Below are 16,424 nucleotides of genomic sequence, written 5' to 3' on the forward strand. Positions count from 1 at the left end.
CGTAGAATGACCGTAATGTGGCAATATTAGAAAATGCGTGGTTTTGAGAGTTCTACCAGGGTTATTATTAATAATCAAATAATTCATGCAATTGCTTCACGATTAGAGCACTCAGAATGAACTGTGGTGAACGTCAATAAATTATGGAAAGGTCGTGTTGAAAATAAACAACAACAACAAAAAAAAAATGAAATTTTCGTAATCAGGAGTTCAGGGAATTCACTGTTTGTAAGCGTGTTAACAAAACGAAACATGTTAACAAAATCCAGCTTACAAAACGCATAGATGCTATAATATCTATGCTTGGCATATAATCCGTGCTTTTCGTAGTCTTAACCGGTAACATCGTCAGAATTACAAACAAAAACTTCGAAATTATGTAAACGCTACAATTTAATGCGTTGTTTCTCCATAAAGTTAAGTGTCTTAAACCCATCTCTTGGTATCTTTTGCAGTGAGCCGCTCTTTGCAACTCATCGCTATACTAAGCTAACACAATTGCTGCAACCTAAATGAGGAGCCCATTTTTTATCTTAGTTACCAACCTCAATACAAAACGTTTATAATAAGCCTTTAAAAATCAAAGAAGTAAAATTTCGTATTCCTGATTTTTAATGTAAATTACTCACACACATAATACAAAACATATGACGTGTTATATTGTTATGATGCGAGTCGAAAGTGACTGATTTAAATGATCAATAGTTACCCCAGCAATCAGTTCTTGATCCATTGTTTTATTCAATCTTTATATTGATATTGGGAAGGATTTAGCAGGTGACACACAGCTATTTGCTGATGTTGTTGCAAAGATAGATAATCAAGAATGCGACTGATATGTAGTAGTTGCATAATGGTTTGAATAGCTGGAATTGTGGGCATGTGAAAATGGCTATCAGTTCAATGTTACTAACTGTAATGTTATGCAGTTAGTGTTATAAGATATCCAGTGTCGTATTATATTGGTGGGATTATGCTAGAAGAAATTAATCAGGCTAGGGATCTTGGGTTTTAGTAGACAGGAAGCTTACGTTCAAGGACCATATAACAAACATTGCAAATACGAGGGGGGTTCTGGGAAGTTCTGATAAACATCTAGAACAAAAATGATATTGAAGCAACTAATATAACCAGAAGAAAGAATATACTGGTAGCAGAGTTATGCAAGTAACTTATATTCTTATATCCTCATATGTTCTTTTTTTGTGGTTATATCTGTTGTTTTAATATCATTTTTGTTCAAGGTGTTTACCAGAACTTTCCAGACCCCCTCGTACAACTCAGAGGATAAGTGTAATGTTGAAACGGACCTTGACTCTCAGTGGACCACTGTGCACAGGTCGGGTCTCGTAGTTTCTTTGGTGATGCTCATTCAGTGGAGAGAGAGAGAGAGTGCGTGCGTACGTGCGTGCGTGCGTGCGTGCGTGCGTGCGTGTGTGTGTGTGTGTGTGTGTGTGTGTGTGTGTGTGTGTGTGTGTGTGTGTGTGTGTGTGTGTGTGTGTGTGTGTGTGTGTCATCTTTAACGCTATTATACAGGATAGCTTTAAAGATGATATCGGGATTGTTGAATACAGATTATGAAGCCAGATTGAGAATTTATATGCGGGTGATATGCAGCCTCTCTGGACGAGTCTTGATGAGTCCCTGTCTCCCTGGAGGTTTCTCTTAATAATAATAATAAATAAACTAATAAAGCATGTGTCATGACGTTTTCTCAAATACACCAATAACGATAATGAACAAAGCAAATTTTACCCTTGTACTATACTGCCTACACAAGGGAGAAGGCACCGGCGCAGTTACGAGGTTGTGTTACCTTTTGTTGGAATGATCTGGGTTTGACAGCCCTCTGGGTTGCAAAAGAACCTCACAAAGGTTATCAACTGAAGGTGAAAGTTGGTTGGTGTCAGTCAGAAGTGACAGGTAATTTCTTCCCGAAATGTTGAGTTTTTCATCCCTCAAACTGATCCCTTGATTCAATTAACAGACATAGTCAGAAACCAGCCAATCGGAAACATGAACAGTAAACACTCAGGACAGGATGACTAATCCTTTCCTGAGTGTTTACTGTTCATGTTTACTGTTCAGAGAGAGAGAGAGAGAGAGAGAGAGAGAGAGACTTTGGGTGAATGGGAAGAATTGTCCGACATTCCGTTTTGAAGATGAACAATTTAGATTTTTTGTTTTTATTTTTCTTCATCATTTTAATCCAAAATAACTAAAATATCCTATTTCCCTTCACATATTAGATCCAATGGTCCGTTGTGTCTGCAACGTAACTTTGCTTCCTGCGAACGTAATTTTAATGATATATCAGTTAATCCTATTTCTGTGGTATTTCCTATCTACGTACAAAACAAACAAACTGATCAGAGAAGCCGGAAGAGTTCAGATTGCCTTACGGAGGCACTCAAATAAGTATGCTTCTGTTTTGCTTCTCCCGTCCATTTTTTAAAAATTAGTCTCTGATTTCACAAGTAAATGATGCGTGTATTTTAAAGTTGTTGCTAGGAGTTTTTTATCTATAAGTTGAAAGAAAAGACAAAAGCAACTTCAGTAGTCTTAGCATAGAGCAGCCCCAGATGATTTTCTTTTTTTTTCATGGAGATCAAACGTTTAAGGGTTTCCTTGAAATTCGTTTATGACATTTTCATGTTTGATCAGTATTATGTCTTACATTCGTCTCAAAAGGTTTACTTATATATTAACAATAAATGGTTATGGTTGTAAGTTCTAAAACCATTTCCAGATTACGATGTATATCTAATTAACACATTATCACAGTTAATCCGAATTTTGTTGTTATTACTTTAATGAATTCTCTGAACATGTGAACTTTTCATAAGCTACTATTACTTAATATTTTTCATATACACACCATGAGCATTTGTTTTTAATGCAGCAAATGCAAAAATAGCAATGCAAAAAATATTGCTATTTTTTGTCTGGTAGTGATGAATTCAGTTCATTTAGTTTTGAAGAATGTCACCCAGGAAACAAATTCAGTGCCGCGTCTTTCATTATCAAAATTTGCAGCTACAATTTGTGTTCTGAAAGGAAGTTTCGAAGTTCACCTCTGAGTTCAAAGACGTAGCGAAAATAATTTTCATGTGATAACCAGCTTGCTTTTGAACTTAAAAGAAGAGTATTATATACTTGTATTACATCTTCAAAAGTTCAGCATTTTTACAGCACCACTAAGAATTAATTCGATTCTTAATTCAGTGTTTTATTTTTATTTCGCAACAGTTGCTTTATGATGGATCATAATCATGTGACTTTCTCATAAGTATGATTTACCTGCATATTAAAACAAAAGATTGTTAAAATTTTATCTTCATGTTAAATCCTGCCAAATATAACCAAATAATATACATTTTTATAATACTGGATCTTTCATTCAAAGTAAATTACAAATTTTATGCTCTTTATTCGACGACAGGGAAGCATATTTATTCATTGCACGCTTTCAATTCAATCATGCATGTCTATTAAGCATATATTCATGGTGTTGTTATTGTTGTTTTGGCATTCATGATGCCCAGATAAGGAAGTAAGAGCTATGTGTTTGATTGATTGGTTTCGCATTTGCACATTGCAAAATATTTGAACAAAGCTTGCATAGTGTTTTCTGCTCACAATGGAAGTATCTGAAAATCCTGAGCTTATAGTGATACCTTTAATTATAAGCATCTCGGTTTAAACGTTGTCTGGAAAAGTTTTTTTTTTAATCTAAAGGTAAGTTATCTCTTGCTTTTTTTTTTTTTTTGGCAACGCATTAGCATGTAGCGAGTGACGAATTAACCATATTACTAAATGTTTTGTATTCAATAACCGCTTACCCATTTTCCGTGAAACAGTAAGAAACTTTGATCTGTTAGCACTTCCATAAAGAAACAGAAGGTCGTTACTGCCTAGTAGTTAACATTTCAAATGAAATTTGGCTTACTTAAAAATTCTAGTGAAGCGCTTCGCGAATGCTCACGAAGTCATCTCAAAATTATTTCTGATGAAATGAATGACATTACTATTATTATCTATACAATTAAATTGAATAGATGATAATGTTATGTATCATAAACATTTATATAAAATCTATAATTATATTATAGTAAACTCATTTATAGTAATTAGATTGTTATAATGGATTGATAAGGATAACTTAATGAGAGGAAATATAACAGCTAATATCACATTCTGATACTCTCTTTACGATCATTTTTTTTTTTTTTTTTGCATTTCAGTTTACAGTATATCCACCCTCTTAGGTAAGATTTTCCAACCAATAGTTAAAATTCAAGCACTATTTAACATTCATTTTTATGATCTTTACAGTACGATGATAATTTGATACCTAGTTTGTCTCCTTTAGCATGTCGCCAGCCTTGTAATTTGAAACTTCAGAGCGAACTTTAGCATTCATATTATCTTTAACTGCACCATCTGGCACAAATTCAAACTCAAGCAGTAAAATTCATGCCCAAATCAAGAGAACTTAGATCTGCTTCCCTTGGCAACTATTACTAGATATTTTATTTCAAAGCAAGCATTCCTTTGGTCCTCACTCCACCTTACATCTGAGCGGAAGTATGAAGATTCATCCACTTAAATTGTACTAAGTTGTAGTGTGATATGGTTTACCCTGCAAATGAATAAATACACATAAATGCTGTTCGCATTATCGTAGTTGGATCCATGAGATTCCCAAGACAAGTGACATCTCTGTAGGAGATACTTCTCTGATCACACGGTGTTTCTTAAACCATTCTGGCACCTCATTCTTATTCCAAAACAATATTCTCACTCTCTTGAGAAAGGTGGGAATACCATAAGTTGGTGTACTAAGTTAACGATGATCCAGATAAGTTATATTATTCATTTGTTCACCTTTTTTTTCACATCGCATTTTTTCCATCCCTAAACTATTCCATGACTACCAGCACTATGCATCGCGTGCAAATGACATGCTGACATCACCATGTTCACATTGCTATAGATGAGTAAATCTAAATTCGGTCCATGCTATAATTCCTACTATTCACGACACCAGTATTTTTGTCCAAATCGAAAAATTACGTTACGATCCAAATGAATTTAATTTAATTTAGTAGTCTAATTTAGTAATCGCAAAATTCAGTTGGATCTCAACTGAATTTTGCGATTCAGAAAAAATAAATTAAAGAATATACTAATCACTGGTTCAGATCGTTTCTTGCTGCACTTACAAGCCACTTGTGAAGGTATATATTCCAAAGTGAGAAGAAGACTCAAGACTAAGCAGTAGAATACGTGGAGAAATTTCCTAAAGTGAGAGTATGTGTCTTTTGATTTTCTATAAGGCAAAATTGTACTTCTAGTTTTTCTAAAAGGAGATATAGAGTTCTTTAAATTAACGTTTTATACTATTGTCTACAATTTTTTTAAAAAAAATCAATACAATGCTGAAATTCGCCAAATGATAAATTGTCACTTTATCATAGATCTTTCGTCAAAGAAATATATAGTATTCTTTCTTGGGGGAAGGGGGATTGTTAATACATCCTAAATTCTCTCCCGGAAACTCCTCTAAACATTGGTACTTTTGTCCAAACGTTGAGCTGTTACAGTATGCGAAGCATCGTTTCTGCTGTAATCGGTGCTTTCTGTACCGATCTCAGTTTTAGCTGCCTTCTACGATTTTACAGAGTTGCTCTGTTCAATTTCTGAAGGCTAATTCAGTAATCAGTATCTTGTTCTTGTCATTAAGCATTCTTTTTTCGGTTGGAATTCGTAGTTGCAGTCTCAGTGCCATCAATTTCCAGGATCACTGCCACTCTTGACGTGTCCAAATCCTGGATGCTTTCTTTGGAATTCGGCTATGGGTTTATGAACATTACAAGAACCTATTTTTTAAATCTTAGTTTATTATTATTTTTTCTTGAATAAAGTGACTTTTACTGTGTTTCACCTTAACCCTGCTTCGTCTGATTTGTTGGTCATCAGTTTCTATATACTCTTGAGTAATGTATGGTGATGCGCATACCATACTTGTACAGTTAATCAACTTCCAGGAAGTGTTTTATGGGGATCGATCCATTCTCTGATGCTTTGTGAGAGGTGGAAAGAAGTCAAAATTACACAAACTTATGGCTTATTTCGGTGATCCTCAGAAGACAAACGACCGAAAGCACTTAACTCTCTGTTATATTAATTAGTACCAACAAACCCCAGTATCCACCTTTGTGAAATCCTAATTCTATTTATTCTAAACACCTCTCCTTCAATACAATGTTCTTTGACTATCCTTCCTTCTACTAACTCCTTCCCCATTTTATATTCTGATTACTCTTACTTATTCTGAAAACTATGCCGTTAAATACTTCGAAAACTACCACCTCACTTCAGGATAAGACCTTGTTTTGTATGTTCTTCTCGAACTAACACACTCCGATTTAAATGCGAGTTGAAGAAAGATCACCAGTTTATATTCCTGATACAACGGACGTGCTCTACAAATGTAAGCTTTCTGCTTATACTAGACTGCGTATTAAAACTCAGATAAGTATATATTACAGATAAGATGTGTTGAGAGAGAGAGAGGGGATGATGTAAACTATAGTACCAAATCCTAGAGTTTTTAGCATAAAAATACAGTAAAAGACAATTCTAGTTTCACCGATTTAGTAAAAATGTCATACAGTGTTTAAAGAGCAGTAAGAAAATATACAACTTGGATATCACCATAGCCAATGTTCCATTATTATCATGCACGCATATTATAAAGATAGATGTACAATAATTTGATGTTAGTGTCAAATCTATAGGCATTAAAAATAGAATCATATCAGATTGATTCAGATGTCATTCCATTCTGTATTATGGCAGTGGCAGGTTTTTGTTTGCAGAGTGTACGGTAGATCATAGAGACTTGGTAAAATGCTGTAACATGACTTTTATATTTTTTTTTTCACAATTTAGATACCGAAATGTTATCCAAATTCTAAACGGCACGATAGATTTTACTCACTATCTCAGTGTATTAAACAAAATATCATTTGAAGGGGATTGTCGCGAAACATGAATATTAAGCCGTGTTTCGCGACACTAGAAGAGTTTGAACAAAATAAGGTTCCACAGGATCTTAGAAAATTACTAAGAGAAAGGCTATAGAGAAACCTGTTATATATATATATATATATATATATATATTCCAGGTTTCTGCCTACCGGTGAGGAGTGAGGAGGGCCATAAGTTCGAAAACCCAAAGAACTGTCAGATCTGGAAAAATCTAGAAAACTAATAAAAGGCAAAAGTATGACGATGATTGTATAGCTCCTCAGGTTTCTAATGCTATCGCTTTCAGAACTTTTGATTGCATACGCAAAATCTGTTTTCCTCCTGGGTGAGTAATATGGATATTTTATTATTATCCTTAATTGTTATGTGTTCAAAGAGTTTTCATTTTGGGTGCAAAATATAGAAACCATCGGGCAGCACGCAATGCATGAAAATTATTTATTATATTTCGCAGCAATTTCTCAACAATGAACCGCAAACTCTCCAGAACCTGCAGATATCGCTTATGCGTATTCTGATACGAGTTAAACATGTAATTTTGTCGCAAACTATAGTCTTGTATCATAGTCTACTGAATGTGGCATGAATCGCAGAAACCATTGATGTACCGAGGAACTTTTTTTTTTATTCATATTTTTTATGACAATCCAACCCAAATGGTGTAAACCTATAGCATTGCATTTTTTCAAACAACTTCACATCTCGAATGAGCAGGGTGATAGATTATTTTCACTATTCGATATGAGACTATCACCTAAAATGTAATACTCTCAAAACACTGATACGTTAATGCGTATATGTATCAATGGAAAAATCAACTTCTCTTATATTGTTCAAGTTTAATTAAAAAAGGCAGTCATCTTATAAGCTAAGAAAACGCAGTTTATTAAATTACACGTTTTAAAACTATTATAGAGTAATATTCACAATTACAATAAAATACGAATTATTGAAAATGCAATATTCAAGATTTTGTAAGAAATGCGCATTAATTTCAAACGTCACTGCGAAGATTCGAAATAGGTTTCTCTTTTTTTTTTTTTTTTAATTGCAAGCAGCGGTGATATATCAAATGCCACTACCTTATCCTTATCCTATTTTATAAAAAATAAATCTACTGCATACTGTTTTTTCTTGTTCACAAAACAACTTCTTTGTTTTGATCTCCCAAACTCATTTTTTATACTTTTGTAATCTTGTTAAAATGTTTTTCTTATTTTTTTTAACACAGCTGCGTTACTATGAACAAAAATCAAAGAAATTTGATTTTTGTTCATAGTAAACTTATATTTTCGTCATATGGCTATTAAAATTCCTACGATGTCTTCGATAACTAATAGTATAAGATGTTAGGCAAAAATGTTATATTGCTGCCTGAGCAGAAATAGAGCATTTTATTTAATCTAATAAATTAAAAATTTTCTTTAGCTCCAAATCTTGCTTGTATTTTCATAGTAATTAATATGCATGCATATATTGGAAGTCGCACTCGTTACACTTCATATTTTTCATTTCGATTTTTACTTCGATAATCGAGAAAGTATCTTTAGAAAAATATAAATGAACAAAAAAATCTAAATTGTTCATCTTCCAAACAGAATGTCGAACAATTCTTCCCATTCATCCAAAGTCCCATTCACCCAAAGTCTCTCTCTCTCTCTCTCTCTCTCTCTCTCTCTGCTATCCTGGTAGTATTCTTCTCATCCCATTTGAACAACTTGGATACGTTCGTGGTCCCTGTGGTATCCAACCAGTTGTGTTCAAGAGATCTGTCCTTTATTATCTGTACACTATACTGTACTCAGCCAGTATCCACCCTACATCATTGAAGCAAGTCATATACAGGCGTAAGGCCGATTGCAAAAAAGAAGACAAAAGTTTAATAACAAATTATTGCTTTCACATCGCCTACTGCTCCGACATCATGTTCTGTAATGTAATGGAGAAGGCAATCAACGGTCAACTTCTTCGAAACACAGAAATTGTCATCTAATCATTCACTAGTAATATGGATTTCTTCAGTCAAGATCGAATAGATCTTCTTGCGTACATTGCCTATCTCTGGACAAACGTCATGAAAAAGTTTGAAGAAACTTGTGTTGTTACACTTGACATTTCCAAGGCATTCGATAAGTTGTTACAACTTATCGAATTACAACTGCCGAACATCGAGAGCTGTTCGGCAGTTGTAATCTCATGATCTAACCTCCACCTTTTATAACCGGATAGTGAGTTTTTTCTCAGACCGATCACTTCTTGTTGGGGTGGAGGACCTCTATTCGGATTTTCCTATTTTTAATGTAGGTGTTCCTTAGGACCCTGTTATTTCACTCCTCATATACACCAGCCTTCTCTCATAAGGCTGGTGTATATGAGGAGTCAAACCTTGCAGTGCTCAAGCATCTCAAGCTTCAAGATCATCTACTATTAATATCTTAAACACTGATCTCATACCATCCTTCGATGGGGTTATAGCAGCCTATTCACCTTTAATGTTTCCAGCCTCCAACTCTTCACGAAACACATTACCAGATTCCTTTCTTCTCTCTGACCGCTTGACTGCACATGCAACATCGTGAGATAGGTCTTGAGATCTGTCATGCGTGGGATTAATATTAAAAAGAAAGAAAAAAAAAAGAAATAATTCTCAGGGAGAATCTACGTTCTTAAATAATGCCTTAGCATTAACTATTGGTAGTTTCTTAAACTGCAACTGCGAACCGCTTGTTTTCCTCTTTTCTGTTGATCATTCGCTATTGGTAATGTCTTTGCTTGGAAAGACAGGTTCGAATCCCATCTTGGACCCGAAGAATTTTTATAGGGCTTTTCAGCTAAAGGTGAATTAGCCAGTCTTTAGCAGGTTCTTACCTCCCCGAAACTCAAGGTTTTCATTTCACTAAACAGTTAACCTGTTAGAAAAACGCTTAAGCATAATACAGTGGCGTAATAGACTTTGTTATTTCGACGGTAAATCCAAACAACCACGAACTTCCCAAGTGATTACTTACACTGGGGCTCGCCGACAGTTTTTTCGGCATGCAACTCTAGGATTCGATGGATTTCAATCCCAGTTTCGTACCCGGCTGTACAATAATACAGGATTTACCATCTCCCTTAAACTTAACTTATGTCGCCGGTAAAATAGCCTTTTGGCTTGTTATAGTAGTAATAACAATATATAAGTACACCATTTTAGCAATTCGTTAGTAGAGGTATATGTAAGTTCGGTTCACTTAAAACCTTGATATTCCAGGTCTACCTACTCACTGATGAGACCTCAAAAAGGGGTGAAACCGGTCTGGGTAGTGACCTCTTCTCATAATGTAAAACAGTACTACATCTCCTAGGAGCTGCGTTTTACATTATGAGAGAATATTAAGGACAGTGACGGAGCTTGCTCCGAGTTGCCCTGGTGTTGTACTTCCCAAGTGATTACTTACACTTGGGCTCGCCGATAGTTTTTTCGGCATGAAACTCTAGGATTCGATGGATTTCGATCCGAGTTTCGTACCCGGCTGTACAATAATACGGGATTTACCATCTCCCTTAAACTTGACCACGTTCCTCTTTTCATTTGTCAAAAAACTAAGGTTGCGCGTCTTTCAAATCATCAACCAGGTCATTTTGTAACAACTATTTCTAGTAATTGGCATTAATAGTAACAGAAATGACAATTTGTCTTCTTGAGTATTCATTATTCATTCTATTCGGGAGAAAACAATTTGTACAATTCTGATTACCCTTTAAACTAATTCGCGTTTGCATTTTCGTAATCTCTTGTCTAAACAATATATGGAATTTTTCCAGCGTTAAAAAATTATTCATTTTAAATCCTTTGTCGTTAACTACTTGAAAATAATATAACAGTTTAAAAAAACCAGAACTAATTTCCAGATTAGATTTTTGCTTCAAATCTTTGTCGTTGTTTAGGAATAATTATAACTATTATAGGATAGGATTATTTGCTCTTCAGGCACTAGAAGATCACTTTAACTGCACTTCACCATATAATTTAAATCTGATAATGAACTATATTGATCTGTAATTTATCTCTTAACTCCATTAGGACACGTTGATATATAAAAAAAAAATGTATTACAACGTTTTGATACAAGCATCCCGATTTGATATACAGCATATAACACATTATACATGACGAACGTAATGCGCTACTTAAGAACCCTATATTTGCTAGAGCTAATTCAAACCAGCCAAGCAATAACAGTAGAATATGTTACAGAGCAGCCAAAATGCAGAGGTTGACATTAATCCTGACTTACAGCTTATTCTACCAAAATATTTTCGTCTAAATGACTAGGTTAATATCGATGGCCGGCGGAGAGGAATGTGGCCATTTCTGAACAATGGATCGTAATAGAGCAGGTAGTGCACGTGTAACAAAAACTGCATTCCACATATTACGATATTGGCTGAGTCGTTGGATGTCGGATTATTGCGAAGCAGGAACAACAGGGAAATAACTGAATTCTGATGAGATGCGGCCATACAGGGCTTACTGTTCGTATAAAAGGATGACGAGAAATGGCATTCTTGTGACGGTAATTTCATAATTCGCAGTATTCTCTCTCTCTCTCTCTCTCTCTCTCTCTCTCTGCCCTTTGTTATTGTATGGATACTTAATTCTTATACTCTTTCCTCTGCTTATATTCTTATCTTATGAATACTCCAAAACACGTGCATAAGTGAAACTATACAAAAATCTGAAACAAAAAACTAGAATAAGGTAATTTTTTAAAAAAATATTTTTGATGTCTAAGAAAGATTGTAAACCTATCGCACTTTGCTACCGTGAGTGAGTTGAGGTCCGTGATTCTTACTGCAATTCTTCTATTTATTTCTAATATAATAATTTAATTTATGTTCATAAAAAATTAAAGAAGTATAGCATAGAAGAGGTATAATAGAAAGAATGAGTGAATCAAATATCATATCACAAAAAATATTATCGCTGATAAGAAACGTATAATGACACGGAAAAGAGATTCAATTATTTTATACGACGAATCGTTAAGAATCTGCTTTGTCACCCAGGAATATTTCTTCTCTCTATGGCTCTACAGTCCAAATCGAGCCTTATCCCCCTGGATTTGTTGTCTCCAAACCTGTCTGTCTAAAATTTTACTTATCCAGTCAATATGATGTCGCTGTCTTGATTAATAATATCCACCCATCGTGTTCTTAGTTTTCCTCTTGGTCTTTTACCAAGAGTGTCACTATTTATTTTCAATACGTAAAACATTTCTTTCCCACTGCAACGTTTTGAACGTGATTAAACTTGATTTGATACTCCCAAGACTATTCACTGGGCCAAATATTTTTTCTAAGGATTTTCCTTTCAAAAGCAGAAATCAAATTCTTACCATGGCTGCAAATATCCAGGTTAACATATGTAGGTAACAACTGAACGAATTATCGATTTATATATTTGTACTTTAGTTTTCAAATGGATTTCTTTTGAGCTGAATACATATGAGTGAGTGAGAGAGAGAGAGAGAGAGAGAGAAACACGTCTGGTAACTTCTCTTTATTCTATTTTACACTTCTTCAATCTCATTTGGTTGGCTTGTGATCATTACTAATATTCCCAATTTTTACATTCGTATCGGGTAACTGATTCTGGCCAGGACTACTAACAAGATTTAAAATATTAAAAAGATTAGGTTGGATTGAATTGTCACCGAAGTAACTAATAGCAGTATATTATGTCTGTTAATTGCACTGATATATAGCAGTTTGTTTATTAAGTGACATCAGAATTTCGGATTCGTAGGTGGGAAAAAAAACTTGTCGTCGGTGTATGAGACCAACTAATCATCAATTTACGAGGGTGGTCAAACATTCTCGGCCCAACAATGAAAAAACGAATTTATAATTTCAAAATTAATTTTATTTTTCAATATAATCTCCCTCAAGACTAATGCATTTATCCAGCGATGCTCCAACGCCATTATCCGGTCCCTGCAGTGATTCTCAGTAAGATCTACAAAATACCCCTCTACAGCTGCAATCACCTCTTGATTCGAAGAAAAACACTGAGCATTGAGGAAGAGTTTTTAGTTTTGGGAAGAAATAGAAGTCAGAGGGAGCCAAATCAGAGGAATAGGGTGGATGTTCCAACAATTCATAGTGCAGATCCCTTAATTTTCCCATTGCCAAAACATCTTTGTGGGCAGGTGCATTGTCCTGATGAAAGATGACTTTTTTCTTCTGCAAACTGGGTCTTTTCTCATGAATTTTTTCATTTAGTCTGGTTTAAAGATCAGAATAATATTACCCGGTTATTGTTTTACCCTTTTCAAGATAATTAATAAGCAAAATGCCTTTAGCATCCCAAAACACCGATACCATGACCTTTCCTGCTGATGGAACCAACTTTGTCTTCTTTGGCGCTGAACAACCGGCTTCTGTCCACTGTTTTAACTGCTGTTTGGATTCTGGTGCGTAATGGTGAATCCAAGTCTCATCCATAGTAATAAATCGACGCACAAGACAGTTTTATTCTTGTTAAAACGCTCCAAGCACTGTTCAGAGATTTTCATGCGAGTGTTTTTGATCTGCTGTGAGCAAGCGCGGTAACCATCTTGCGCATAGCTTTTTCATTTGCAATTCTTCATGCAAAATATATCCTACACGTTCTTTTGAAATGCTTATAGTCTCAGCAATTTCACGCACTTTGACTCGTCGGTCATCCTATACCATATCGTGCACTTCATCAGTGATTTCTGGTGTTGTTACACTTTTTGGACGTCTTTCACGTGGATCATCTTCAAGGCTGGTACGGCCACGTTTAAACTCTTAAGCCCATTTCTTAATTGTCGAAAACGAAGGAGAAGGAGAAGAGTGTCCATAAACTTTTATGAACTTCGAATGAATTTCTTTTGTCGTTAAACCCTCTTTTACAAAGAATTTTATAACCCCACGATAGTCAATTTTATCCATTTCAAGGGATACTTTTGCTTCAGACAGCCGTATAACACAAACTACTCAATAGAATCACTTGCAGTTTCACACGGATGCTTATGACAGATGTACCAACTTAGAAAACAAAATCTTGCGGATAGTTTTGCCATCTATGGTCGAGGCCGAGAACTGTTCAGATGATCCTCGTAAAATCATGCTTATGTGGGATTCGGACTCAGGCCTTTCTTTCGGAAAAGCATGCGTCTCAAGGTTGAGAGAGAGAGAAAGAGAGAGAGAGAGAGAGAGAGAGGGGGGGGGGCTTGACAAGTCCAAAAGAAAGAAGTCTTAGAAAATAATAATACTAATCTACGGCGCTTATAAATCCTTGGCGTTCGGATCCGAAATTTTAGGATAAGGTGATTTTATTTTTATGACTAAATACTCGTATATATTTTTGTGTATCAATTACTTGTGCTTTCTTAGCCAGTTTGGTTGATTGCGGGACGAAAAATCCGAGTTTCCGGGAGGAAAAAACTATTCCACCTCCATATGAGGCCTGCTAATTAACCTTCATTTAAGTTAAGAAGTCCTAATAAATGTTCTTCGCATCCCAGAGAGGATTCAAAATCAGATCTTTCCAACCGAAATCGAGTAAGCTATGAAGGCTCTTGCTTAGAAAATAGTAATCAAAAAAGTGGCCAGTGTTTAGAAAGAACAGTAAACTGTTTAAAATCAGTAGAATTAACTACAATAAATTTATCAAGAAATGATTATCCAATTTAAATTGGAAATGCCTCCATAACGCAGTTCCGAACGACATTGTGCCTTTTTATTACACGAACCTAGGTTAGAATACCATCCAAGAATCGAGAAATATTTTGACTTTTTGATGAAGGTGAGTTAGCCAGTTCATATTTATACGAAAGTGAAAAATTTTCCTCCTAGAATCTCGGTTTTCGTCCGTGAAACAGGCAAACCAGCTGGAGAGCACATGAAAGTAACAATAATGGTAGACTATGAATTAATAAGACTAGCCTGACAAAAATTCGGTTTTGGTAAAAGTTGAATTATCTTCATGTGGATTTCAGCCTTTAAATAATTGGAAGAACGATGATATTATGTATTATAGCTATTATATAGTAAACATCATATAACACCTCATCAATCACTATTTTTAGGATGACCAATTTTCTCCTGTTTCTCTTCCCGGTCTTTCACAGAACGCTGTTATATACGGATCACTGGCCCACAAAAATATTAAAACCCATTTCCCTGAAAGACTACAATTCGTGGACAAACTCAAAAATATAATTTCGATTTTATAATTTCTTCCATTTAGGGATTCATCGATCTGAATTTTATTACTGGAGAATTTAATTGCATGAGTATTTATTTTATGTCTGCCTTGATTCTTTTATTGTTTTAGCGCTCTTTTTGTTTTATTATTTTATTTATTTTGGAATAAGAAGCTGATTATTTTAACATTAATACACAAATATAAAACTTGAACTTCAATCCAAGCTATATGCTATTCAGTATTCAAGAGGGATATTTGTCAAAAGAGTATAATACATCCCAGAATGCACAGATACATCTGCGAATGTAGAATACTACTACACAGATGGGGGATGCAATGGACATCCTGAATCAGTGCAGTTCTTAGTTTTTAAACAATTTTAAACAAACTTGGAATGAAACAAATAGGCCTAACGTACTATATTGAAAAAGGATTTTTTACGGAATCAGCTCTTATTAATATATGTTAATATGTTTATTATTTATAGATTCATTTGAACAATTACATATAATTGAACTAAATTATTACCAGAAAGCAAAGATAAAGATATGTCCGAAATATTTTGAAATATCCTTTATGAAAAGAAGCTGCAGAAAATATGAATTGCATTGCATTATATTTGCACTGCATTTGCAAATCGAGTTCGTTAATGGAAATTCTCTCATTTTCATGGGAAAAAATACGATAATCAGTTATATGGAAAGAAAAAGTTAGGATAAAAAGAAAATCAGTAACGATCATTTAAAATTAATTATTGATAAGAAATTTTGGGCTACTGAATATGATTACATGGATTCTAATTAGAAATTTGAATATGCATGTAATCTTTATTCATCTAGTAGTTTCCATATGTTACTTGAATAAAAAATTAGAAACCTTATCCCTATGCAAATTGGAAAATTATCTGATATGTTACCTTTTGAGAATTTAAAGCCTTCGCAACCAAACACTCCCTTTTGACACGACAAATGAATGCGTTATTGCTGACTTCTGAAAATATGTCTGCTATAATCTTGATTTGCTATCACAAGTGAAAGCAATTAACTGCAAAGATTCCAGAAACCACTGGTTCTTAATGACCACAAAAAATATATATAAAAATGGTTAGCATTGACTGCTGGTAATAGTAGCTGGAATTGAAACAAAATGC

The 16,424-nt window shown here is 34.6% G+C and overlaps 1 protein-coding gene across 2 annotated transcripts in view; it reads right to left on the reverse strand.

The window, feature by feature from the left end:
* Positions 1 to 16,424, reverse strand: part of LOC150107334 (heart- and neural crest derivatives-expressed protein 2-like) — a 56,396-nt gene that overhangs the window by 14,653 nt on the left and 25,319 nt on the right. The gene's annotated exons all lie outside the window — the stretch shown is intronic.

The sequence above is a fragment of the Typopeltis vanoorti genome, chromosome 4, assembly GCF_054136105.1.
Source record: "Typopeltis vanoorti isolate ZY-2024b chromosome 4, IOZ_Tvanoo_1.0, whole genome shotgun sequence".
NCBI lineage: Eukaryota > Metazoa > Arthropoda > Arachnida > Uropygi > Thelyphonidae > Typopeltis > Typopeltis vanoorti.